The sequence below is a fragment of the Lepisma saccharinum genome, chromosome 14 (assembly GCF_977018435.1).
Source record: "Lepisma saccharinum chromosome 14, izLepSacc3.1, whole genome shotgun sequence".
Lineage (NCBI taxonomy): Eukaryota > Metazoa > Arthropoda > Insecta > Zygentoma > Lepismatidae > Lepisma > Lepisma saccharinum.
Window position 1 is genome coordinate 44924299 of NC_139242.1, and position 20528 is coordinate 44944826.

At 39.0% G+C, this 20528-nt stretch overlaps 1 protein-coding gene across 4 annotated transcripts in view; it reads right to left on the reverse strand.

The window, feature by feature from the left end:
• LOC145998835 (annexin B9-like) overlaps positions 1-20528 on the reverse strand; it is a 49014-nt gene that overhangs the window by 22645 nt on the left and 5841 nt on the right. For 2 of the 4 annotated variants that reach the window (XM_083135502.1, XM_083135500.1), the window contains exon 1: positions 5037-5224. The exons of the other annotated variants lie outside the window; for them this stretch is intronic. The gene's annotated coding sequence lies outside the window, so the exon portion shown is untranslated. Of the gene's footprint in view, positions 1-5036; positions 5225-20528 lie in introns of those variants that run through there. 4 annotated transcript variants of the gene reach the window in all.

A 20528-nucleotide genomic window follows, 5' to 3' on the forward strand; every position in this document is an offset into this window, starting at 1 on the left:
CTTCAGTGAACCCCCGGGTAAATAATGCACGAGCCGCGCCTGCTATGCAGTACTAGACATTACTTGTGTATTGCACTGCATAGTAACTTTCTGAACACCCTTTATTTGTCATTCATTTTCTGTCTTTCAGAAATACAATTCGTATGCATCTGTTCCATTATTAGCTAATGTGAAATTGAACGTGTTGAAAAAATATTTCAAGTCGTTTGTTCCAACAGAAATGCTTTAGCACTGACTTCTACCCCCTTTCTGAGTGATTTACGAGGACAATAAAGTCTTTCATACTACTATTACTACTAATAATAATGCCGTTATTATTATTATGTTTGTCCTGGTACTTGGCCCCCGCTAACAAAAATATGTGGTTTCGCCTCTCAGGGGGTGCATTATTTTCTATTAATTGAAAACTATCCTGCTTCGTTCTCTGGCAAATTTCTTATTATTAACACTATCACATGCTATATTTGTCGGTTATGCTGCCTCTTATGTTGCTGCATTACACACCCACACAAACACACACATATACACCCATCAATGCAATAAAACTCCAAATATAACTTTCTATTCTTTGAACAATTACATCCATAATGCAGTTGAATATAGTTCCACAAAACTTGTTAATCAGTTGTTCCAATGCTTTCATCTCCCTCTAGTTTTCCTGTATTCTTAAAATTTCCTTCGTTTTTTTTTTTGGTGGGAGTTCTGGCTCCTTCTTCCCTTATTCATCATGTTTTACTACTACATAATAGTACAAACTTTTAGATTTTTGAGAATGAATTCGTTGAAGCACTCGAATCTATTGTTGCTCTCAAATCCTCCCCTTGGTATGGGCCTGCCATGTGTGGATCTGTTCTGTAATCATTTCCGTAAGTTTTTTAATTCAGTAAAAAGAAAATAAAGCTTTTCTGTGACTTATGAGCAAGGTGGGATTTGCATTCAGGGGATTCCTTCCTCTCATTACTGCATCCCCCCCTTGATTGTAAAACTTTGGCCCTTGAGGATGCTATTGGCCTATTATACATTCAGTAATTTATATAATACCCCACTGCTTCGAAAGAAGTATGTGGGAATTCTCCTACAGTTCATCTTTCTCAAATGCCACACTGCTTATGGAAAATTCTTGTGCTGTTGTTAATATTAAAACAAGCAGTGAAATATAGAAAAATAAAAAATAATTTCAATTAATCCAACTCATAGCCATGCACCAGGTGGAGGCACATAATGGTTCGGATCCCACTTTAAACCAAAGACCCAGTCCCAATCACCTTTTCTGTGCAGAAAGTGGTCTTAATAATAAGACCCCTCCCCTCCCCCAAGGGTTGAGTCCCTGTCAGTTACAGGGTCGCGGCTGTGCAAGTTCAGGAGGGAACAAAAGAAAAGGTTTATTCACCACTGTTATATCTGTGACAAATTGTGAGCAGTAGAAAACAAAGGCACAGAATTTGTGCTTTCGGAAGGGCACCAAGACAAGAGGGCACACTAGGATTTTGCCTGGTGTCCCAGTCCGGCCCTGCTTAGCTCACATGAATATATGAGCTTGAATTATGGTATATACAGTTACTCACAATGTTGTTCGGACAGTTGACTTGTGAGAAGTAAAAAAAAGCAAAAATTACAATAAGCCTTAGTATATTAGGTATTCTCCCTATGTGCAGTTGTAATGCATATGGTGATTTATATACAATGGGTTTGTTCCCCCACACACTTATTAATAATGAAAAACATATTTTAGCACAAACATGCTACTTTGATGTCACATTTCTGTTGGTACACTTGCAATGAAAACAGAAAAACAAAGATAAAATGTTAAAATATGAGACAGTTTAATAGCCAGATGTATAACCCTTGGCCTTAATAACAGCTTGGCATCTTCTGTTCATAGAAGCGACCCAAGTCTTTCAGATGTTTTGGCTGATTCTCTCCCACTGATTTGCACTCATGTTTATGGACTTCTTCAAAAGTGGCCAAAAATTCTCAATTGGATTCAGATCTGGACTTGGGAGCTGGTGTTTTAAACAGTTCCTTTACATTCCAAATCAACCAGTCTCTGCACTTGGCTTCACGTTATTCTTCAGGATATTATTATAGACATGTTTGCCCAAGATTTCATCAATGAGTTGCCTTTTTTCAACTGCTTTAATCGGCATACAGCACCAGATCATAATGGAACATCCACCATGTTTTACCATAGATGTTGTATTGGCAACATTGTCCTGCATATTTGCCTTCCTCCACACACTAGTCATAGAGTCTGATCTATGCAGCTTTATTTTGGTTTCATCTGACCAGATCACGTCACAAAACTCCTGATCCTTATGTAAATGCTCTTTAGCAAATCTGACTGTCAATATGTTTTCTTTTGCTTGCTTTTTTCGGTACCGGTTCCGATTGTTTTATGATTTCTTTTTTTCAAATTCTCCTAGCAGAAAGACTAATTATCGTAGAATTTTGGAAATTGTCACACGAAATTAGAACCTTCCTTAAAGTAATGAGCACTGTTTGGATTTGAAAGAAAGTTATCTATGTTGATAAAGAATAAATTTAAAATTACTTTACGCAAGCATGAACGCTACCCATGGACAATGTATTTTCCATTGACAAGCGACAGTAAGTATCGTAGACTAGTAGCAATTAATGTAGAAGTCAAATGGAGCCTTAGTAGAATGCATTTAGGAACTTTATTTTAACACCAAGAGAACCAAACCTGACTGTCTAACCTAACCACGAAAGCATATATTGAACAAAATCTTAAGTAATCGTTAAAACTCCACAGTATGTGTCAACAGAAGTAAATCGAAATAGAGTCATGTAAAAAAATGCAATTGTAGCATGAAATTGCAATAAAACAAAAGGAACTGGGCATTTTTTCTGCAGAGGAATGGCCTTTTTTGTGCTATTCCTCCATGGACTCCATATTTACACAAAACCTGCTGGAATGTTCTTGTTACACATTTGTTTCACCGTTGCTTCTTCAATTACTGGACGTAGTTTTGGCACACTCATCAACGGTAGTGTCTAATATCGTGAAGTACGTTCTTCTCTGGAATTTAGTTTCCTTTCCTCTTGACTTTCGTTGCACATTTTGTGTTGAACCATTGTATCAAAATTTGTTAATGATATACTGTACTGTGGAGTGCATTCTGCTCACTAACTGGCCTATTTCTGCATGGAAAACACTTTTAAATTTACTATTGCCTCTTTCAAGTCTAAATTCAGTTCCTTTCTCTTCCCTATTTTGGCTCGAACTGATGGAACATAACAGCGAAGCTCTAGTATGAGAACAGTTACCAGTGACATTGTTTTATCTGATTGCTGGCACAGCACACATCTGTATATGACTGGAGTGTACGAACAGAAAAGTGGCATGACTCTGGCAAGTTTTGTCTATTTCTACCTGTAATTAATATATCTGATAAAATGCAATATATTTTAATGAACCTTGGCACTCTCTCACGTTATGTTTATTACTTACCATGAAAACAACATGTTCCAAACCATGGGCTAAATTACGTTAATGTCATTATGACATTTGTCCTGTACGAACAACATTGTAAGTAACTGTAGGAAATGCACCTGGATCGTGAAGCCTACTTTTCAAAATGAAATTTGATTCATTCCTAGATTTATTCCAGATCAACCAAGCCACAACCACTGTTTTCTAATTCCGGTAACAGTTCGTTATATCGGACACACATTTCTTCATTTTTACAGAAGAAACAACTTACAGAAATGAGTTTCTGTAGCATTTTGAAAGTTGGTGGAGGTACTTTCTCATTGTAGAATGCTGCACAACAAGAAATAAGCACTTTTGATATAATAAACTTGCATTTTGTGCAAAGTGACAACATTATGCTGTTGTTTCCATTATGTACCCACACATGGTGCAAGCGTCGAAAGTCACTCTGTCTCGCCAGTGTTTCCAAACATGCTTTTTTTTATGAGAATTTTTTTTAACTATGCTTATTTGACCTAACCTTGCTGGAAATGGTTCGTTGGGCGGAGCGATTTTACAATACCGGGAATTTCTCCATTTTGTTTGAAATTCGGCATACTCACTAAATTAGGGCTCCTAATCACGAATCTGAAGTTAAAATTTGGCGCCCATGTGTCTAACTTGCAAAATAAAGAGGGTCAGTCATCGCAACCGACAATCCACAATTGCACATTACTTATCGCAAGATTTTCCGTTTCGAATACTTAAAGAACGAAATATATATATATATTCCTGATATTACTACGACCCTAAAATTTAACTATGTTTCCTAACCTAACCTAGCCTAACCTAACCACACGCCAATGGTCCGTGGGGCTAGCACCAATGGTCTGTGGGGCTAGCCATAATTCAGGAATTTCTATACGAGAGCGCCAAATTTTAAGTGCAGATTCGTGATTAGGAGACCCAAATTAGTAAGTATCCGAAATTTCAAACAAATTGGAGAAATTCCCTGTATTGTTACATTATACCACATATTCATTAATCACACACACAATTGGAACTTCTCAGCTTTGACTACTTGTATTATTTATGAAATGTCAACTCTACTAACACGCTAAATATATGTTTCCACACCCAAAAGCTTCTGAAAATTACCCACAGACAATTCTTTAATGGGAAAAAACTAAATGGTGAAGAACTGATCGCGGAAGCAACATTTTCAACAGTGGCTTAAATTATACAAGCAAGTACAACTACAATTCACTTTTGGGGTATTTTCGCTGAGCAGTTCTAAAGATATTACGTTTTATTCTGGAAGGTATGAATGACATTTAAACGCGGTAGAATTATCAACCGTAACAAACTGAAAATAAACACACGGCATTGACCAAAACATGGGACACGCCCATTTTTAAGTTATCGGCGTGATAACCACAGAGTTAATACGATAACATCCTTCTTCTTTAAGATACATTTGAAGTAACAGTTAAATGTTGCTGCCAGATGTACTCATAATTTCAATAACCTCTATTACTTCTAAAATAGAATTGACGATCAATAATTTAACCGTGTTAATGACACTACATCTATGTAACATTACCTGTTCGTTCAGTCAAAATAATATGAGAAGATCACAAAGTATCATATGCCAGATATACACACTATTTTAGGACACTTCCTTCGACGTGGACGAACTAATGAATGAAGGCGAATGATGTTTCCTACGAGTGAAAGTTTGACCTAAAGAACAGAGGGGGATGTTTCAATCTGTGTGTGTGTTTCGATTGCCACATGTCAGCCAGATAGTGTTGCTAACTATTGACTACTAATGTCCCCATGATACTTTTTAATCATGTTTTGTAACGTAATTTTGAAACATTTCTTGGTCAATCTTGACGATGAAGATAGACAGAGAATAGAATAATTCTATGCATTTGTACTTTTTAAAAATATAGCGTCGCTTCTCTGTCACTTTTAACCGATGATTAAGATCAGAAATTATGAAAAAATATCCATCGGATTCCTGGTAGTAATCTGACAGCAAAAGTAGTGGTAAGCAAAAAGAAAGAACATTTATTTATGAACAAAAACAGTTCTTGAATCATTGTGCAATTACAGAACAGAAGTTCAAGCGTTTTTTGCCGGCAGGGCCGACCCTGGGTGATTGCGGAGCCTGAAAAATCAGATCCTTAGTCTAAAGTAGGTGTCCTAACACAATATAAACATTAATGCAAATAATACCATAAGCAGAGCATGATGAAGGAGAAGGTTAAAATCCAAGAATTATGAGAGGTTAATAAATGTTTCTAAAGTAGTGTATCTTGTCATTCCCTACGTTACCATTGGTGCCACGTCAGTGGCGTGCCCAGGATTTTCGAAAGGGAGGGGTTACGTACACTTCTTCTGGTAGTCAGCTCTCATTTTGCCATATTTTCCTACCTTTGATGTTCTTTTTTTTTTAGGAATATTGGACCAAAAGGGGGGGTTATAACCCCCACCAACCCTCCTTGGGCACGCCACTGTGCCACGTTCATTCTATTTGATTGCAAAACTTGGACTTAAGTGGCAATTTTTCATCATATCCAATAGCATTGTCGATCATAATTATATTTTATTTACTTTTCATTGAATTTTGACGGTGTAGTAAATTTACATTGTTTCACTCGATGATTTCATCTTATAATTAAACGAATAATGCATATTAATTATTTTTGGTTGAAATATTGGCAGAGTAGTTATCAAAGCGCGCTACGACACCAGGGGTCCCGGTTCGAATCCCGGCGTAGGCATTGGCGTTTTTTGTGAGTGTCCATTCATCATTCATCCTCATCTTCGCGATGAGCCAAAAGTGCCAAAAATGCGAAGTAAAATAAACCTAATCAATTAATCAATCAATATTTGCACATGTTTTTTATGAAGTAGAATACGATTTTAGTAATTTTGGAAATGTTTAAGTATGTCAAACCAATCCGTGAGGTCAGAAGAAATCAATTTAGTTGATTAATTGGAAGCACCAGCGTCCTATAAATTCGTAAATAAAATGCATGAACAATTATTTTTATCTGGCGTGGGGCCGCGGGTGAATAGATATTATTAATATTTTTAAAAATGGTGAAGCGACAATAGGGTTGGCTGAAATGATATGATATTGCTCCTAATAGTCATCGCCCCCTCTATAACAAAAAACACTCACTGATTTTCTCATTGACAACAATGAAACACTTCAATTTGGAAAGGTCTTCTAAAAACTTTTCCTCCGATATGTGTTGCTTTAACTTCGTAACGTCCTAGCCTTTTGAGATTTTATAGTGTAGTTTGTAACACTGCCAAACGCCAAGGCTTCTTACTATACGTCAGATGCACCGCTGTCTGAGTCATGCTGTCGTCATAAAAGTGTGTCGAGATGATGACGTTCGATGCGAGTGAGTCAAATTATTTTATCACAAACTGCTCACAAATTTATCATTCATGTCAGGATAAAGTTAATCGCTAAACAGGAATACTTATACACACGAACAATCCACGTGCGATATGAAGGTATAAGTACTTCAGAGATCAGACACACATGCGCGAAGTTATCATACATGAAAATGTAACGTTAACACTTAAAAAGTATATAAAAAAGGAATTTTCAAGTAACGGAAATACGTAATAGGCAGTGACAGCGGAAGACCTGTAACCGAAGTGCAGACCGTCGGTGGCGTGCCTAGGATTTTTGAAAAGGGGGCGGGGGGTTCGTATACTTATCTTAGTAGTAGGTCCTCATTTTGCCACCTTTTCCTACCTTTAACGTAGGCGAACTTTTATTTTAGGACTACTGGCTGAGGTATTTGCCTCCCGAGATATCTGGCTGGAAAGGCATAATTCAAATGGTGCGCCGCGAAATGTTAAAATATTTTCACTGAAATCCAAATAGGCCTATGTGCTTATTTAGTACTTTTTAGATATGATATGATATGATTTATTTGCATCCAAGGGCTACACTTTTGTACAAGTAGGTACATCTGTACAGGCACGTATCCAGGAATTCCTTTCGGGGGGGCTGAACATCATCTTTTTAAGGGGTATAGATAGAACCTCACAATTGTATGTTTAAGGCCGATGGTGACCATTGGGTTTCAAAACGGGGGGTGCAAGGAAAGTTTACTTTCTCTTGGTAGACAAGGCCTAGGATTACGAGGCAAAAAAAATGGGGAGCAACTATCCCCTAAATCGATGCCACTGTTTAAGGCTGCCATTTTAATCAGGATGTGAAATTGGAACGTTTTTTGTCACTCGACTCCCCTGTTTCCGTGCATTAACATTGTGTGCCGGAACCAGAGTATGTGTGTTTGTCCATTTCTTCTCATCAGGCATCAAAACATCTATGGTGTCTCGAGTGTTTTTACGAAGCTGTTACACATGCACGGGATGGACAATTCACTCGACAACGCGAGATTCAAGCTGTGGGCTGCAAACTGGATGCAGACAGTTCTCGAATATTTCTCTCCGATGCGAGCCTGAACACCACTAATGTGTCTTGTCCTCCCATGTTTGCAGCTCTTAAAAAGCCGAAACACACCAAATTGTTCATATTAAGGCCTAAGCAGTAGCGGCTGCTGCCTATTCACGCACTCGCACGTGAACACTGTACACCCAAATAAATGTGCAATGTAATGGATTTTTATTATATTTATTCATTGAAAGCCATTTCTTCAAAACAGCAAATGTTCCCGTGCCACACTACCTTTCATTTACTTCCCTACGTCAGCTTTTCTATCTGAGTAACTCGCGTGTAATGGGCGCTGTGTTCGACGGTGGGTAGAGAAACTAGAAAGGCTCTTATGGCTTGAATCAAGGGCTTTCGGACTTGTTTCGCACAAGGAATTGTGACATAGTATCTACGCACATGCCAGTGGCGAAGCGTGACATTTTTTCGTAGTCATCGCAACAGGCCCATAGCTATAATTGATCTCCGGGGGGGGGAGGGTCACGGGTCATCAGGGGGCCTTTGTAAACCAAGTCCGGTTTTCAAAAGTTTAACAGTATTAAATGATGGTAAATTGTGGGGGAGATTATGTTATTATAAAATATAAAATTTAGAAATATCATGCAAATACTACATTTTTTTCTATATCTTCTAAAACATCTATTGAAGTGTTAATTTACTGCTACTGACACCATCCCTTAATACACACTCCATACTATTTTCGATGTTACAGGTATTTATATCATATATAAAACTTACCTATCTAATAACTCTTAACTCTAGATTCTAGTTTAATCACCCATCAGAGGTTTAGTTCACCCATCGTGACCGCACCCGCATTCCACCGATCAGTGAGAACACGCATGCGAGTCATGAGGGAAACAACACCGACTGACACCTTGTGGATTAATAAGGCCTCCTCCCCACTGACCAGTGGCGGCGGGACACCTCGTTAAACCAAAAGCTTGCCAGTTAATGTCAATATACTTATAATTCAAATTTATTCTCAAGAAAACACCCGTTACCAAATACTAAATTTATTTACATCCCGATTTCAAATTAACATTTCCAAAATTTTCGTAAAAGCAAAAAAAAAAAAAAACATTTAAACATTAATCAGATTAAACACTATTCTCAAACAAAAAATATATACAAACTTCTGGTCAATTCAGATTTACAAGCATATCAGATAGAATCTTGATAATAAGTAAACATAAAACTAAGAGTACTCCCTTCCTACTACATATCCAAACCACCTCTAAAGATTTAACTCAACTATGACTTGGTCTCCATAAATGGGCAATAATGTTTACATAAGTCGAAGATATTACTTGCATACAAGTCTTACCAAAAGAAATTACTATATTATCCACCGTAATCCCTATATTAATGCTTTCATCATGTTTTCACGCTTATATTATGCTTTATAGAATTCATGAGGGCACCACATTCGGGTCAACCTCTAACAAACATTCACAATAAATTACCAGGGGAACCTTTCTCTACCCTATCAATGCCATATCTCGGCCACATAAACTATAAATGTCCACGTGGAATTCCTTTTTTTTTTTAACATAATATTTTCAACGCTGCTGGTTACTCATATCACAAAAGCAAACCGTAGAGACTTACATAAATAAATTCTAAGACAACAAAACTCCATCATAAACCCATTATATCTGTTCCAAAAATTTACCAGACCACAATAACCCAAATTAAAGAAACCATTAACCTTGGCCAACATTCCGGATGTTCAAACTTCTAACGGATATGCAAACTTATATATGCAGGGAGATTTAAGTGCACCCTCTGACCAGAGGTATACTCTCGGATTAAGATCTTTAAATAAATCAAAAATATCAACGGTGCCTTCTGACCAAAAGTGTTCCATAAAATTATTTAAATGCATCTCCTGACCAGGAGAGGGTTCTCAGTTTAAATTTTTAGAAACTCCTGAGCAGGAGAATTCAAAAGAAAATAATATAAAATGCAATGGTAACTAATTTGACAAGATTGTATATCTTTGATAGTTCTAAATTATCATTGAATTAAAATCAAAGTCACACTGACCAGTGCTAACTCCAAATCTGAATTTATAAATGATCATAGTTTTTCCTTTTTTTTTAGGTTTTAATTTTAATTATTATGATTAATTATTAATTTAAGAAATTAAATTATTTAGAAACTCGCTTAATCCCCCTCAAGGACCGTGCTGACCAGCACTAGCCCCGGAAGTGACTTTCGGAAAACACCAGACATTGTGGAAGGGAGAGCTGACCAGCCACTCCCCACACAATGCCCGTGTTCTCCCAACCTGGACCTCAACGAGCGATGTGATTACCTACAAATTCCGGAATATACTACTCTTTTTGCCAGCGAAACTGCTGGCATTTATAGTAGCGGGATTACGCAATCCTTCTCCCGAACAAAAGATTTTTCAACCGAAAGCTATTTTTAGTACATTAACAACAACTAAAAACACAACAAGAAACACAATGAAGAAAATCTACTGATAAACTCGCGCAGCGCCGATCGAAAAAGAACGCATTGTTGGTATAAACGAAAGAACTTGCTCTGAGCTCTTTCTCGCCCGGCAGAAACTGTGTGGATTTATACGTTTTAGCAAAAATAAAAACTCTCGAAAATACATATACGAGGGCTGCCGAAAAGTAAATAAAATAACACTAAATTTCACCAGAATTCCTCAATCGTAACAACTTTCTTAAATTTACCCGAAAAATGGAAAAATTGTTAAACGCCTCTCTCCGAAATCCGGGTAGTAAAATTTCCGAATCGAGATTTTAAATTTTCCGGAATCCTGATGTTGTTGACCATCCCTGGTGTGAAAGTAAGATATGTTAGGGAAAAGGTTCTGTCTAAGTAAGTATGTCTGTCACCCCGAGAACAAAAAATCTTGATCAGTCTTGTCATTCGTAAAAACAACAGTGAAGTTCTTCGTGTTTTGTAAAGTACGAACATTATTTTCAGGAAACGATATTTGAACCGCAGGATCAAAAGATAGAAAAAAATTGAAAAGCTAGCACTAACCGTGGGGAAATTTATGCTTTTGCTTACTTATGACGTCACCGAAAGCCTGCCGTGTTTGTAAACAAGGGGGTTGGAAAAAGGCATCTTATGACCAGACCTTCAAGAGCTGAGGAAAAGCGGTCGAAGGACCTTGGATTCGCAGACCTGCTGAGATGAGTTGGCCCGCCTGACACCATTGCACTCAACAGGAAACGTAGCGGAACGGCTGGGCACGGGGTAGAACTTAGCGAATCTCTTGCGTATTTCTAGCTGTTTCATGGCGGCGAGTGACAAATTTCGCTCAAATATGCGAGTATTCTGACTTATTTTTTTACTTCTTCTCTAAAATATTTAAAAAGCATTTTTTATTATTATTTTGCTTTGTCATCGCCGCATCTCCCGATGACCGGACGCTTCGCCTCTGGAACATGCGCTGTTCCCTCTTCGTCATGTAGTGTTGCAATCTTTCCACTCCTTGCCGTGTGACGGAGTCGAGAACAACCCATGCATCATTGCAAATTGAGGGTTTTCTCAGCAAGGGAAATATTGATCTCTCTCACCTCACGTGGTTCTTAGCAAAGCATTGAAATCCGAATGAGGGGAGGGCGGGAAAGGAAGGGGAAAAGGCGTGGTGGCTTGTAGTGACGACCGTATTCAACCATGTAAAGGCCAGATGCGATGAGTGGAATACGTTGATACAGGTGCTGGAAAAATAGTCTATAAAATGTTAGTGGTTTGAATTAAAAACAATCACAATGTCGTAGGAATTGGTGCATTTAGACGCTCTGATTTGTATTTGGAAGTTCAACGAAAATTTCAAATAATCAGAGTTTAATCTTGTATTTTTGTCACAGAACAGTCAATCCAATTCTTTATTCAGTGCATACGAGAATCTGTAACTTGTCCTATTATGTCACTGATTTGAGATAATTTTTGTAAAGGTGCTGGCATGAATTAGTTGCATTTGATTAGGGTCTCGAGGATCCTCTTTACAATGACTAAAGTGAATAAGTACATTAAAAATGGTAATTAACTTAAGTGTAAGATGAAATGTTTATGTGGTATTAAACTTGGGTTTCTGATGGGGCATATTTATATTGAAGAAAGATAATGTACATCATAGGCGAAGCTAGAACTTTATATATGGGTGTGCACAAATACAAAAAATGAGGTCTTGTACCTTTTTAATAGCATATTTTGCAACACAATCACTTGGCTCTTTAACTGCACTGATGTTTGTAAAGGAATATAAATTCACTAAATGACAGTGTTGAAAATTTCTGAATATATGTAGTAGAAAAATCAAATTGCATAGAAATTACACACACACAATGTCTTTCTCCAATGACATAAAAAAATCGAAGAACTACCTATAGACACTCGTTTGATCAGCGATAATGCACACGTTTGTACCAAGTAATTTTCAACTTCTTACAAACTGCCGCTTATTTTCTCTCTTATTGAAATATCTGTCTTTAATTCTCTTTGATAAAGCAGCCCATTAGGGTGTGCCTAGGCACACCCGGCACACCCCGTAGCTACGCCTATGATGTACATTATTAAAACACGGCAATTACACAAAATTGTGTCAATATTATTATCCCTTATTGGCATAGCGTTGTGAGGGATTTTGTCAGGTCGTCGAATGCTGAATTTTCTACAGGTCACGAAAGAGACCAAACAACACATCTTCTCTCGTGATCGATTAAAAATGTCACTAGGGTATTTCGATTTTGTAATAAACTTTACTTTTTTAAAATTTTCATGAAACATAACTCTGCTATCGTCTATTATCAGGGAAATGTGTGTCATAACGTGGATTGCAAATGTGATAGCAGAAAGGGTAGGAATAATTGAGTGGGAAAAACAAAACTTCTTCTGGACGCGAGGCCAAAGTGCACACCCACAAACCCAGACCATGAGCCGCCACTGGGCCTAAGCAATCGCAAGTGTTCAAAATTGTTTCACAGCTTGCAGTCTTGTCATACACGTATATCAGCACGAAACAAAGGAAGTCGTCTCGAATACAGTTGGATCGTGAAACAATTAATGCACAGTGAAAACCCTTTCGTTCCCAACACATCTAATGTTTCGTTTCCCAATATGATCAAATGCTTACTCATTTATTTCCAGTGACGTGCCCAAGGGAGGATTGGTGGGGTCATAACCCCATTTGATCCAGTATTCCTTAAAAAAGGAACGTCAAAGACAGGAAAAGATGGCAAAATGATGACTGACTACCAAAAATATTTAGTATTCGTAACCCGTCTCCCACCCGATAATCCTGGGTACGCCATTCTTTATCTCGGATACATTTTTTAAAATCAACTCACCAGAAGTTTTTATCATTTCGTATTGAAGACATAAGTAAGATGCGTTCTTCCTGCAAGTTTGGATATTATCCTTTAGGGTGCTGTCGCCTGCCTTCGGACCTAACCTTAATAAAGTCCTAATTTTCCAACCTTGTGACTTGCATCTTCAAGACTTAGGACGATTTCAGACCGAAGGGACACGCGATACATGTCGTATGGAACGAGCCAATCAACAGCAACGTTTCACACCGTAGCTACACAAAACGCCGCACAAACCAACGTTCGACTTGTGAAATCCTCAGGTGACACGGTGTGAAATCTCCCTTAGTAGGCCACTGTCATCGTCACCTCGAAGCGGCAGCTCGTGTTGACTACACTAGTAAAATGTCTCATCAACCGGTGGGAACAGTGGCGTGCCCAAGGGTGGGGGGGTTGGTGGGGGTTATAACCCCCCCCTTTTGGCTCAGTATTCCTAAAAAAAAAAAGAACGTCAAAGGTAGGAAAATATGTCAAAATGAGGGCTGACTACCAAGAAAAAGTATACATAACTCCTCCCTTTCGAAAATCCTGGGCACGCCATTGGGTGGGAATACCCCTCAGTTTTCTTCTATCTCCTATATTTTCTGCGCTTGTTAATTAAACCGGTAACATCTTACGATTTGACATACACAGAACATGTACTATGTATACATTTTAGCGCAAAATCAGTCGAAGTCAAGGGTGGCTCTGTGGCTCAGTTGGTTGAACAATAGCATGCTGATTCGGGTCCTGGTAGAACCTGCAATTTCCGCTAAAGTAACTACATATGCAACATCTTCTTGCGTTCTCTTCTCGAGATTCATAAAATTTTCGGATGTCCCTTCATGGTAGTTAAGTATTTGTGTGAGTGCGATCCCAGTAGGCTTAAACAAAAGTATTTTTTTTTATGCCATGAAATTCTCGGACTGCATACATGAAATTTTGTTCGGGCACAACTAAACCATCACTCAAAACTTTGATTTTCAGTTGATCTGTGAAGCTTATTTCTTTTTAATAAACCGCTTAAATATTCACTTTAGAGAGAGACCTTCGATCTCTTCGGCCTTCGACCTGAACTAGCACTACACTGAGGCTCCGGAAGTTCCGCTGTCGTCAATGTCTTCAGCTTTGGACCCGAACTAGTAGACATTGTTACTTTACGGTATTTAGTCTTTTTCATTTTCGAATCACTAGATCTTATAAAGCAACCAATGGACACTGACTGATCACTAATCGACTGTATGAATTGTCATACTCTGAAGTCTCATTAACCGATTTTGTTGTACAGGTCAACCGGTAAATTGAAGCCGCATATTTATATCCTCATTATATTCTAGAACGTTCCGCAGATAAAACGATTCGTTAATATTGCCAGTAGTTCGACTCCTTCTTTTATTCAAGAACGTTCCCTCTCGCGCTTTCCAGAGATTAAAAATTACAACGAATCGTCCTACTTGTGGCGCTACCTTTGTTGTGCAGCTTCCAAAAAAGTTTGCTGCGACAACACCGAAAGCGCAAGGAAAGTTTCTGTGCAATATTATCAACAAAATGGTTATAGAACATTCTCCGTCTTGTCTTTATAATTATGTATCTCCTTAAATTATCGTCACATTATGTTTGTGTGTGTGGGGGGGGGGGGGCGCTCACCTTGGATACATGCTATTGACAATAACAGGGTTAGAGAACATTCTCCGTCTTGTCTTTATAATTATGTATCTCCTTAAATTATAGTCCCATTATTCAAGAAGACAAAAACAATTTTATGTAGTGCAAACTGAACAATTTCCTGAAGGGGGCTCGAGCCCCTGATCTCCACCTTGGATACATGCTATTAACAATAACAAGATTATAGAACATTCTCCGTCTTACCTCTATAATTATTACTCTCAAATTATCATCATATTATTCAAGTACTTTTAACCTAATTTTTTCTAACGTAAACGGAAAAAAAATCCTGAAGGGGAGGCTCGAGCTCCTTCATCCGCACCTTGGATACGTGCTATTAACAATAACAAGGTTATAGAACAATCTCCGTCTTGCCTCAATAATTATTTATCTCCTTAAATTATCGTCACATTATTCAAGAAGCCAATAGCCCAATTTTATCTAGTGTAAACTGAAACATTTTCTGGGGGGGAGGGGCTCGAGTCCGTTGGATACGCGCTATTAACAATAACAGGGTTATAAAACATTCCCCGTCCTGCGTCGATAATTATTTCTCTCCTTAAATAATTGCTACATTATTCAAGAAGGCAAAAAGCCTAATTTTATCTAGTGTAAACTGACAAATTTCCTGGGAGAGGGGGACTCGAGCCCCCTGATCCCCATCTTGTATATGTGATATTATCAATAACAGGGTTACAGAACATTCTCCATCTTTCCTCGATAATTATTTCTCTCCTTAAATTATCCTCACATTATTTTATTTCACACAACAAGAAACCAAAAGCCCCCTAAGCCCCCTTGGATACGTGCCTGCATCTGTAGTATAGGACATGTCAAATAGAAATACATGATAATAAAGTTTGGTAATTTTAACATAAGATACACACATATATATTGGTGCATATAACCCTTGCATATAAAGATATTATACTTAACAATTTCAGTTTGATGTACAACAGCAAGCTCTGCATGTATGGTAACTAACCATACCTTTTAACATTTTTCTGATTGCACATACATAAGACCTTGAGTCTGTATATTCTTGTATGCTGTAAAATGAATGTTTAATTAGCATGGTTTTGATTTTATTTTTAAACCTTTCCACTTTTGGTTCGTGTCTTAACTCTCTGTGTTTACACTAACTGAGCGTTGCAAGTGTTAGATAGGCCTAGACTTGGGCGCCGCGGAAAAATCTTGAAACACTAAGGGCGCCGAGAAACGAAAAAAGTTTGGGAACCACTGGCCTATTGTGACAGTCAGATTTACCGACGTCATTATTATTATTATTATTGTCCATAGCGGTAAAAAATGTGTTGATTCAAAGCGTTGAGAGTTTTAAGTTGTAAGAATACATATTTGATTTTTGCCAAGCCGACGGGAGGAACGAGACGTTCACGTGTCTTAAGGGTGAGCACCTGAAGGGTCACGTTATGCGTCTAAAGCTTAGGAAATTCGACCGTAATGACAAACATTTAAATATCTCGGTTTCCAGCGGTCAGATTCACGTGAAACTTATACCAGCGCAGCGGCATGTGTGCAAGGACGGATGTGTGGAGTTTCGTCGCGATCAAGCAACAATTACGGACGCCAGATCAAATCGGTTGTAATTGATCAGTTTGTGGACACCGGTTGTAATTGAGCTATGGCGACAGCGAGGCTGGGGCTTAATCCGCTGAAACTCAACTTCGAGCACGGCTCGTCCCAGTTGGGAGACAATAGAGCAAAGTGAAATGACCTCTTCGGAAGCGTCACTTCAACGAACGCCTAGCGTCTCTTTTCAAAATCCAAATAAAACGAAGGACATGGTTTTTCGATACACAGTCTTACCGCGATCCTTGTAGCGAGAGCAGCTCCGTGCTACCTCTGCGTGTACAGTGGACTTTGTTGTGTTTTACGAACACCAGTGTGTGTGATAGACAGTAAGTCTACACGAGTGCGCCTACCTCAACCGCGGGGAGAAGTTGAAGCGAGACCGTGTTTTTGTGATTACCTTACGCCGTTTATAATTTTTTGAGAAACGAGGAACACCGGAAACTATGGCGGGCTAGAGGAAGAAGAGAGATGAGGGCGTTACGTCGAGTCGCCCGATGTCAGAAGAGACTACGCCGATGATGCCTATCCGCCGCCATGGAGAGAGAGAGAGACGTCGAACGCCGCCCTATTGATACGCCGATGATGCCTATCCGCCGCCATGGAGAGAGAGAGAGAGAGAGAGGTCGAACGCCGCCCTATTGATACGCCGATGATGCCTATCCGCCGCCATGGAGAGAGAGAGAGAGAGAGGTCGAACGCCGCCCTATTGATACGCCGATGATGCCTACCAGCCGCCACGTTGACGTCCCGACGCCCAGACCACCGATCCCGAGGGGAAGAGAAACCGAGGAACCAGAAGTATGAACACTTTTCGCATCTTCATCGTCGCGACCAAGGAAACCTTCCGTGTGAATACTATGTGTTTTTCAATCGCCCATAACGACGCCAGGATGCACTTCGGAAGCTGAGAGTTGGTAATGTATTCATCTGTGTGATTGTCAGCACGTGACGGCCCGATTGATTTAGAGAACGCCCTTGAAATTCGTCAACATTTTGAAAACGCCCACTCAACTCGAAATTTTATATCAAACTCCCGTCGCGCTTGTCATTTGTAATTTATTCGTCTCAGGTCGATTTTTCTTATTCCTGGTCTTAAATTTATTGTTGTTTGTGCTCCTTTGTATTTGTTTAAAGTGCGTACTATTAGAGTAAAGCGCCGCCCACTTAATTGTTTGATCTACTTGAGGTTTGTTCATTTTTTATGTGTCAGTGCTAGCTATGTCAGGCCGCATGTGTGATTATTTGGTAAAAGTATTTGCCTGGTAATATGAATTGCTCGTCGCGGCGAAGTGTTTAAGTCCCGCCTGCTAGAGAGTTTATGTTTGCGTCACTCAACGGAGGTTATTTGTTATGTTTGGAACCACGTGAGGTCTTGTAAAAGGAAAACGTCCGCCCACGTGAATGTAATTGCCGTTGAGACGCCTTTGTTTATGCTGATCAAATAATGTATTGTCACCACGCCGACTAGTTTCTTTTTAAAAAAGGTGAACTTAAGTAAGGGCTGGCTAGGATTTGAGTAGCACTGGAGCAAAATCACAAATGACCTGATTAGACGAAAAGTAAGGTAAAATTAATTGAGAATGCAATAAGTAGGGCTTATCGTCATAACACCTGTGCATGTCATGTATCATTCTTTGTGTCGATGACCCCGTGAGAACTGAATGTGTGAATGAAAGTGAGAGTGAAAGAGGGGGAGCTGTAGTAAATTGATTTTTGTTGATTATGAATAGAATATACTTTTTATTTTCATGTTAATTTTGGGCTATATCATTTCGTACGCATGTCGCTACCCGTGATTTTTCAGGTATGCAGCTAGCCGCTTCCCGGCTACAGGTAAAGAGGTGGTTATTTGAAAGTACATATGTCTTTGTTTATATTCGATATGGCTTATCACTATGCACTGTCGGTCACCGGTTCCTACACACGAACTTAACCTGGACCGTAACGCTATTTCGCTTGTCCGAGGGAGATTTTGCCGCCTCTATCTAGGTAGTGGTAGCATTTGTTTTCCCGGGCAAGGGAGGGCGTTTCACTATGCAAATTATCCCAGTGTTGGGATGCTTTGTGAGAAATCTCTTAACTGGAGTAATGCAACTCAATGTTTCTCCCATTTTAAGCACTGCTGCCCACCCTGAGGAAAAAAATCCTGCGGGCGGTCTTGAAAACTTGGCCAAAGGAAAGGTTATAATCCCCCACCAACCCCCCTTTGGGCACGCCACTGCAGACCGTCATCCGACGTTTAAAATAATATCAGAAAATTGAGATCTCCGTTACAAGGTCGAGCTCAGATTTTTTTACTGAAGGGGGGTGAACAACAGTTTCCCAGGGAGCGCAAGGAATATATATTTCGAAATTGTAGCATTGCTTTGTTTTGAATTGTATGAAAAATATAACGTTTCATTGATTTATTTTACTTGGATTTTATGCAACTTTCGTTATTCGCGAAGATGAGGATGAGTGATGATATGATGAAGGACTCACGAAGAACACCCATAGGCCAAGGCCTGGATTCGAACTCGAGACCTCTGGTGTCGTAGCGCCCTGTACTAATCAGTCAGCCACGGAGGTCATTGGGAATAACATTTGTTTTTACTTTCCACATTAAAAACACAAAGAACCGAATGAAAAGTTTCACCACTCATTTTCGTTTCTCACTGGATACGCCCGTGCTTAGTTACTAAACATAGAATTATCTTGGTTTGTTTGTGGTGGCAAAAGAAAAATGAAAGGAAATTTTAAAACATTGTTAATTTGCGGAATACTTTTGACAAAGGGCACCCGCGAAGGGGAGGGGGGTCACTTGCTTCCCTGAGATATCTGGAACAATTTCATATAATTCAAATGGTGAAATTGTAGCGATATTTTATTACAAAGAATATTGACTGTCAGTTAAATTAACTGCCGGGTCCAACAAAAAAACGAGAGAACGTTTTCACAAAATACATTAGAATCATGTTGACTGCCGTAACTAGCTTATAGGGGTGTGCGGGACGGATAAAAATGATCGAGACGGAATTGGGAAGGAAATATTAATAATTCAGACTTTCGAGACTGAAAAAAAATCTCCAATTCCAGACCAGGTGGGGAAATTTTCGAAATTTCCCGATGCGGTGGAAAATCTCGAATTGTATACACACTATTTCCCTTTGCACTACTGGGATAAAACTGTTTTTTTTTTTATTAAGAAATTTCAGCCACTTATAGTGCAGAAAATACGAAGAATTAACATCTTTTAAATAAAACCCTTTGAAATTCCTCGGCTGCTAGGGATTACGAAAAGTCGAAATCTCACCTTGATAATTCACACCCCGCCATATTGAATTACTTCTTTTTTTTTTACAGTACCCGTCGGCATGTAAAAACATGGATCACAGGTACCATGATGAGCAGTAGATTAAGTGATCTCTGTTTGGCCACCCCTCAAAAAATTCTGGGTACGGGCTCATGTATCTAAACGTGTATACAGGGTGTTGCAAAATACCTGTTACAACGCTTGGGAGGTGATTCGACAAGTAAAAACAAGGAAAAGATGGCAGGTGAAAAAAATGTCGAAATCGGCATCGTTTTCGAGTGACAGGCGTGCGAAAATCGCCTCACACCATGTTTAAAGCACAATAGCTCAAGAAGGAAGAAAGATATCAATGTCGGATTAAACGAATACAAAGAAAGTCGTACCTGACAAATACAATGGTGCAGCGATTGAGGCCCAGTGTAAATTGCGCAAGGGGACTCGCAAAGAAAGTGAGAAATCCCCTGATGGAAAATACAGAAAATTTACTACTATTTTCTACATAATGTTGAGATTGGAATGTAGCCAGTAAGAAATGACGACGTACGTCCACATGTCCCACTACTGTTGGGACACCGTTCCAAACTCGGGAAATAGGAAAATAAATGCAAATCTCCTGCTGCACACGGTTCACATTGGGGTACGAAGAAGATTTGTCGTATGTCCCACTACTGCTGGGACTCCATCCCAAATGGAAAAAACGTTTTCAATCCCATAAAA